Below are 8,278 nucleotides of genomic sequence, written 5' to 3'. Positions count from 1 at the left end.
CCATTATCAGTATCTAACGGACACCCTGCAGCCAATCAGAATCGAGTTATCACCCACACCGTGATATATATTACCATATATGGACAATATAATTGTCAGAAAGGTAAGGTCATATTCATCTTAATCCCATCAGCCCCATGACAAGATAATCAAATATATGATGGTGTCAAAAGTTGAACAGCCACCGTGTCTCCACTTGTGACAAGTTTCTCCAGTTTTTGATTACATTTCCCAAAGTGACACATCCACTGTTGTTGCCTACTGAGGAGATGATGAGCAGCAGGTTATCTGGGGCTCAGCATGAGGGTTGCCTCGCTGCAGATACTCTGATTGGTTGATGTGTGTCTGCACACAGAGGGAGATGCCTTCACAGCCTGTTAAACAGCCCCATGCTCTGCTCAAGACACCAACTTTCTTCTAAAGTAGAGACGGTTCCAGTCGAGCTTCCACTGGCAAACGCTCTGTTTAAAGAAAAGAGACTCATACAGGATGCAATTGATGCATTCAGTGTGTGAATACAGTGTTGATATAATCAGAATGAATGTTATTACATGTGTATTTTGCTTTAATATTTCCTCTAATACACATATGCCTGTTCATTAAGCCAAATTGTGCTTAGTGTGAGAACATAATGGAGTTGTTACGTTTTACACTTTAGGTTATACTTTTCTTGTTCTGTAATTTTATTTGCATAGAAGAAAATTCAGTACTGAGTGGCTGTGGCTCAGGAGGAAGAGCAGATCGTCCACTAATCACAGGGTTGGCAGTTCAGGCTCCAGCTCCTCCTGCCCAAATGTCAAAATGTCCTTAGGCAAGACATTGAACCCAAATTGCTCCCAATGGTCCGGCCGGCACCTTGCATGCTAGCTTACTGCCATCAGTGTGTAAGTGTGTGTGAATGGGTTAATGAGCAGCATATTGTGAAGCACTTTGGATGGAAGTGTCGTATAAATTCAGCCATTTAATCTTAACATTGTACATGTGCACACGTTGGGCGTATGTGTGAACAGAGGAGGTCGTATTTATGATATAAGACAGCCACAGCTTTATATCGATAAATACAGAGTGTGGCCATCTGCTGTCCTCACAGCACAGGCAGAGCAGCAGAGAAGAGCTTGATGTTTAAAGGGCAGCAGCCGTGCTGCATGTCATGCTAATGAAAATTCAGAAACTTGATCACTGCCAGTGAGTACAGTGAGCCAATTTGAGAGTGTGTAGAGGTGGCTCACTCTGACACCAGTGCCTGAATGTGACAACCCTGTCCACAAAGCCATGGAAAACACATTTTTATTTAGTACAGCAGCCTGGGAAAAATGTCCAGTTCATGCAAGTCTCTGCAATGTTGTTGAATATGGGCTGCATTTCCAGTTTTTGGTTGCTACTGTAGTATGTTGTGTTATCAGCTATGTCATTATCAGTGTTGGGCAGTAGTGTCACTACAAGCAGCGACATTACCGTCCACAAAAGTTACAAGCTCCTTTTCCCAAGTGCAGCAGACTTTTTTGCTGCGGAGTTCTGGATAATAGTAAGGATAATAAAACTGAGGATAAGGAATGTTATTGACACCAGTGCCACTTCTGCATGACATCACATAGTAATACTAAAGTTTACTCTGCTTGCTGCTTCGCTATTGGCTTGTCTTGGCAAGACCCGCCCTACTCTGCCTGAGAACAGTATTAAGAATGAAGAGAGGAGACAGAGACATACTGATGACAGGTGTTATTTACAGGACATGTTCATGTTCTAATGTTCCCCCAAAAAGACAAGTTTTAAATATTTTTAGGGCTGCCCCCGACTAAGAATATTGCTAGTCGACCAATAGTCATCATTTACTAGCCTGTGGAATAACCGCAGGTACCAGCCCTGGAAATCAACCTGACTCCTGTCTGACTGCTGAGCGTGGACACTTCCTGTGTCTGTCCTTTCAAATTAAAGTCACACATGGTCCAGTCATATAGGTTTTCATTTATTTTGACAAGGTGCAGTTCCTAATAGAGTTTCACGTTTGTTTTGTTTTTTTGGGGGGGGTTTTTGCAACTAAAGCAACTAATTAAATCTTGCAGACTAATGACTTTTCTGGTCGACTAACATTTGGTCAACTATTAGGGGGCGACCCTAGTTATTTTTATTGTTTATATTAATGTCCTTTATTTATTATAGTTTTATTGAGTGAATAATATGTAAGGGATAATGTATAATGAGCCAGTGAATACTGGGAAAATAACTCCCGACGCGGAGGGGTTCTATTCCCCTGAAGGGAGTTGTTTTCCCAGTATTCACCGGCTCATTATACATTATCCCGCTTATTACACGGCTAATTATCAGTTTAATAAATAATGTTGTCTGCCTCTGTGAAGTGCATTAAAACCGACCGGATTCGACAACTTTTGGTGAAAGTTTTGTACTCACCCAGGCTTAGTGGACTGAACCGAGGCATAAAACTCGCGTAAAATGTCATTAAGCATGACTGCAGAGTGTGTATTCAAATCCGTGTTCTTTTGTTTTTGGCAGAGAAAGTCCGTCAATATAGTAGTAGTAGTACAGTACAGTATAGTGAAGTAGCCCATTTTGTTGTCTTTTTTGTAGGCTATTTATCTCATCTTTCTCCTCCTCTATCACTTGAAGCTCTTCAGGTGTCAGTTCCTTGTGCCGTTTTTCGCTTGATTTTTTTCTTTCCTTCTCCATTTCTTTTTCTTCAGCGGCATCCCATTCCTCAAAATCCTTGTAGCTACTCTCCAAATAAGTTAAAAGAAATGTGAAAATCAGCCATTTCTGTTTGTTTTGTCCCTCCCATGTTTGACAGCTGCAGTGTTGCAGGGCAGCGTCCCTAGCAACGCTGAGCTACATAGCAACTGTGTAATGACCGTTGCTACTAGCAATGGACATTACACAGTAATATCAGACCGCTGAATGTCGCGACTGACCAATCAGAATACAGCATTTAATAGAGCCGTGTAATAAATTCTGTTTATGAATTAGTAACAGAGCCAGAAAGCCTGCTGAAAGTGGCCAAGACAGAGAAATATATTAAAGGCACGCTAAGCACCGTTGGGTGTCACTTCTGTTTACGTTCAACAATGTTATCAAACATAACGAAGCTAGCTCATCCCTCCTTGTCCTCCATGGCTCTGTCATGAACGAGCGATAGCTGCTAGTTACCCTGGATTTACGCACCTGTTCAAGGGATAGTGCACCCAACATGAAAATTCATCCATTATCTATTCACCCTCATGCTGATGGAGGATCATGTGAAGTTTTAGAGTCCTCACAACACTTGCGGAGATCCAAGGGGAGAGGGGGTAGCAACAAAACTCCACCTAATGGTGGCGCCCCAGATTCAAACGTCCAAAAAACACATAATTGAAACCACAAAATATCTCCATACTGCTCGTCTGTAGTGATCCAAGTGTCCTGAAGCCCCAACATAAAAAGTTGTTTGGAAAAACGTCATTTGAACTCTGTTTTTAGCCTCATTGTAGCCTGCAGCTCTAACTGCTTCTCTGTGCACCGCGCTCACGTGTGCGCGCTTGCGCGAGACCGTGAGACATGGGCACCGCGTTCATGTGTGTGCTTGCTTTCGCTGGTCTTGTGCTGGCTGGTTGGTGCAGCCTGGACCAAAGTGTTTTGGTTGCCATTTGCGGAGCCTGGGCTGCCTACAGAGACCGGACTTTTTCACAGCATATTCAGAGGACATGTAGCTCGCGGATCATGACGAGATGTTTTCAAGCTTAGGAAGACTTAGTACGAACAGGAGGGAGAAAGAGAGAGCCCAATAGGCCGACTGATGATCTCATGTTATTGGCGGACATGTTCAAATGTCACAAAGTCTTCAAAAAAGAAGAAATTTTAATTTAAGTCTGTTATTTTATAATAAACAGTTCCTACTTATGCCATTTTCTCGTAGCTTAGCTTGCTACATTTCTCTGGGGATAGCTTCGATGTAGTGAAACTTCATTTTGATGTTGAATAACTGGTAGTTTAGCTCGCTACATTTTCCAAGTAGCTTGCCCAACACTAGTAAAGCTGCACTCTGTGGAAAAGCTGTTAAATATGTATCAGTAGATACAGTCTGAGACAAATATTAGGCACTTAACATAGCAGCCACCAAAACCAGGATTTTTACTTATTTGTAATGTGGATCACATGAACTCTCCAAACTTCTCATCTAGCTTCACTTGCAGAGTGGAGCTGGGTGATGTAATGCTTGGAGCAGCACTCACTAATTTCCATTCAGTTTTTACATTATTGGGGTGGAAGCACAATTTTCAAGGGTGATATCTCAAAACTTTGGCACATTAGATTAAAAGTATCTGCATGGCTTGATACCACCAGCGCCAACAGCAAAAAGGGAGAGGACGGGGGTTTTTGTACTTTGGGTGAATTGACCCTTTAAATATTCGAGCGCAGCATTCAGTGAATGAATAAAATATTAATAATCTGAATCTAATTTGATCATTTTTTTCTTCTTATCCTTTTTAACTTTTCAGGTAAATCATGAATATTTTCTTAAAGGTAAAATTCAAAGTCAGTGGTTGCAGTTACAGTTTACGTCCATGTCTGTGAAAACATGGATGCTTCACACCATCTTCCCCCCGGCAGCACAGATCTATACAAACTGCACAGTTTCAAGGTGGACACCCAAGATTAGTGTCACCAGTTCAGAATGTCTCCCCTTCTGTTCCTGAGATATGACGTTGAATAATGGCCAGAAGTGTTTTTGCAGAATATTATGATGTCACAGTGAAGTTGACCTTTGACCTTTTGGATATAAATAATGCCATCATTTTATCATCATCTCCTGTCAGATATTTGTGTGAAATTTTGTCATAATTAGTGCATGAATTCTTAAATTATGGCCAGAAACATGTTTTGTGAGGTCACAGTGATCTTGACCTTTGACCATCATCAGTTCATTGTTGAGTCCAATTAGATTTTTGTGTAAGAGTAAAATTGTGATGTAAACATAAAAACCATCTTGTTTACACATACTTAGTCTTTATAGTAATGTTAAGGTGTTCTGGTATCAAGCATTTCCACGGGTCGGCGCTGTTCAGGCAGCTGGTAGTTCTTGTGGTTGTTAAAAAAGGGAAGGAGAGGGTAGAGCTGGTAGGGGATTGAGCAGGTGTAATGGCTGACTTACTGAACTGTGTTCAGACTTCACTGAAGTTATGAGGAAAACCTGAAGCATGTTGGACTGCTTTATCCTTTTCAGACCCCCATGCTGCCTACATTTGTGCCAAATTTGACGAAATTCCCTCAAGGCATTTGAGATGCTGCATTAACAAGAATGAGATGCAAAGTCACAGTCAGTTCGTTTAAATGACATTAGAGAAAATCTATTTTTTGTGTTAGTCTGACTAAAACCGAACTTTTAAAATCCGACTGAAATCGTACTAAATCGAATTTCTCATAGTTGGACAAACACACCCAGATAATGTGATCTCAGCATATGCTCCACAGTGTCTGAAGAAGAAGCTGGTCACGACATGGCGAAATCTACATCAAGAGAAATGTACAGAGCTGTAAAGTTGTCCACCATGGTACCAGTTTGCTGCTAGCTAACCGTAGCTAACTTGTTTGTCGATTGTTTGGTCTGTGACGTAACAGGTCAACCAGAAAAAGGTCCAATACTAACAAGCTGAAAGGGGGCATATCTCCACCTATTGTAGCGGAGTCAGACATATTTTAGGTCAATCGTTTCCCCTCCTGTGCTGGTATACTGGTAAAAGGGCAGTCGTTCAATGAAATGGCCTCGTCGAGCTGTAACCGTAGCTCGATTAACTATGCATGTAAACGTACTGAGTGACTTTGACCTTTGTTCGCTAAAATCTAATCAGATCTTCGTTGAGTCCAACTGGAAATTCCCGCAAGAATGGGGTGGACGGACAAATGGCCCAAAAACATAATGCCTCCGGCCACGGCTATTGTCAGCACGGAGGCATAGAAATTCGGAAAAAAGTCTAAAGTAAGTTACAGTCACTGATTTTTGCAACTTTAGTTTTGTTGCCATGTGAATGACCCCTCCATCCAACAGGAAAGTGTTCCAAGCGTCTATAAAGGTGCTTCTTGAAAAATAGGAATAAATTAAAATACCACCTGGCATTCTCCGTACTCTAAGTAGGACATGACTCCTGCAAGTAAACAGAGGATCAAAACATTTTTAATTACAGGGTTTTAAGTTCAGTGAGGACCCCTTGTGGCAGTTAAAGGACTGCGGTCGGTGAAGAGGTTTCATTTTAAATGTTTGGCAGTCCCTCGTGGTAATATAAACATCATAATGAAAATTGATCAGAAAGACGACTGGCAATGGCTTCTGTTTAACAGTGAAGAATGAAATGAGTGAAGTGGATAAAGAAAGAAAGAAAGAAAGAAAGAGCACAAAAACTACCAACCACTGTTGGTCTTTAAACATGAAATTCCACCAACAGAAGGGACACATAATTTAAAAGCTTCTGTCTGTGGCTTGTCAACATGTAAATGTATAAAAACAATGCACCACTGTAGCCTGCTGGACAAAGCAGAGAATACATGCAGGTTATGAAGAAATGATTATCCTCACAATAGAAGTCAACTGATAAGCCCTCATCTAATCAATCTTATAAACCTCATCGAGATAAGTGAAATAAAGTTTTGCAGTTAATGGAGGGCTATAACCTTTCCTCCTCTGTAATATTCCCATAATCGACTATCCTCCGGCCTAATAAAGGAGATTATAATGTGTCTAATGTCAAATTTATTTCTGCTTTTGAAACATTAATCTCCAGCAGTATTGCTATAATATTTATGTATGACACAGCACCTGTAGTCCACTGTAACACAGCACAGTGTTTCAAAGGCTACTCCCTCTTCTACCTTGGAGCACTGGCGACACCTTGTGGCTGGTTAAGTGTAGGTGTCACAGTAGAATAAAAGCAGTTTGTTATCTCTGCCATTAAAAAAACCAAACAGTTCAAATTTGTAGATGCAAGAAACAGTACTTTATAGTAATAAATCAGTGCCGTCCATGCAAGTCTAGTTGAGTTTATTTAGAAAGGGGCAGTGCAAATTAATAAATACACATGGTATAAAAATGCTAGAAAATGCCATTATCCAAAAGGCTATTTTTCATCTGTAGTCCCTTGGCCAAGATGTTACACAAGGCTACCTAAAATACAACAAAGCACAAAAAGGGAAACCAGTGCATACAGCTTAAAAGACTTTTTAGTTATTATCATCAAAAGTATGATTCAGTGCTAAAACCTGATGACAAAGTTGATGCAAAATATAAGGACATACTATTTTTAAAACGCACCAGAGGCAGTTGTCAGCTGCACACCAAACTCCATTAAGAAATCTTGCATAATAATATTTGCCTGGCTGAATTGTTAACACACACAACTCACATGGCCTGATTTCAACATTTCAACTGTTAAGAAGGCTGTTTTGGAAAAATCGGCGTTACAGGTTTTGAATAAGAAGGTCGACTAAGCCGTTACTTAACCCTGTTTACAAGCATATAACCTACAGCAAGATTGAGTGTGTGTGTTACACTTGAATCATTATCAAAGAGGGGGAAAACAGTGCTGGATGTAATGAAAGATGCCGAATTGGAGGGTGACTTCCAAAGCTTGGTGTGACCTGTAAAGTTGTTTCCTCGATATTGTATACATTTGAGTAAAGCGGAGCCAACTTTAAATTCGTGCGTTTGTAGAGGAAGTTTGGTTACAAGTAAGAAACCATTGGGTGTAATGCCGAATTTAAGAGTGACTCCCAAAGCATTGTATGACGTATAAAAAAAATTTCCTCGATGTGTATAGGTCTGGGTCGAGAGGAGACAACTTTAAATTTGCGCGTTTGTAAAGGAGGTTTGGTTACGAGTAAGAAAAGAGTGCATTTAATTAGTTACACTTGAACCATTATCGAAGGGGAGGAAACGGTGTTGGGTGTAATTGAAGATGCCGAATTTGAGAGTGACTCCAAAAGCTTTATATTACCTATAAAGTTTTTTCCTCGATGTTGGGTTTGGGCCAGGAGGAGACAACTTTAAATCCGTGCATTTGTAAAGGAGGTTTGGTTACGAGGAAGGAATAGAGTGCATCTGGCCTGGTTGTAGCAGGTCCCACTGACACATGTGCAGACAAACAAAAGGCTTATACAGTATATGTCACAGCATCATCTGGCTTTGTGTAACAGTCTGGGGGCGTTCCGCTCTCTGCTCCAGCTGTGGCAGCACCTTTAAGCGAGGTACTGCTGTCTCTGTAGCCCCATGATCAGATCCTCCAATTGGCCAATCGGGAAT

This window comes from Epinephelus moara, chromosome 3 (genome assembly GCF_006386435.1).
Source record: "Epinephelus moara isolate mb chromosome 3, YSFRI_EMoa_1.0, whole genome shotgun sequence".
In the NCBI taxonomy this organism is placed as follows: domain Eukaryota; kingdom Metazoa; phylum Chordata; class Actinopteri; order Perciformes; family Serranidae; genus Epinephelus; species Epinephelus moara.
The sequence above is the reverse complement of the archived record's forward strand: the minus strand, read 5'-3'. Positions refer to the sequence as shown.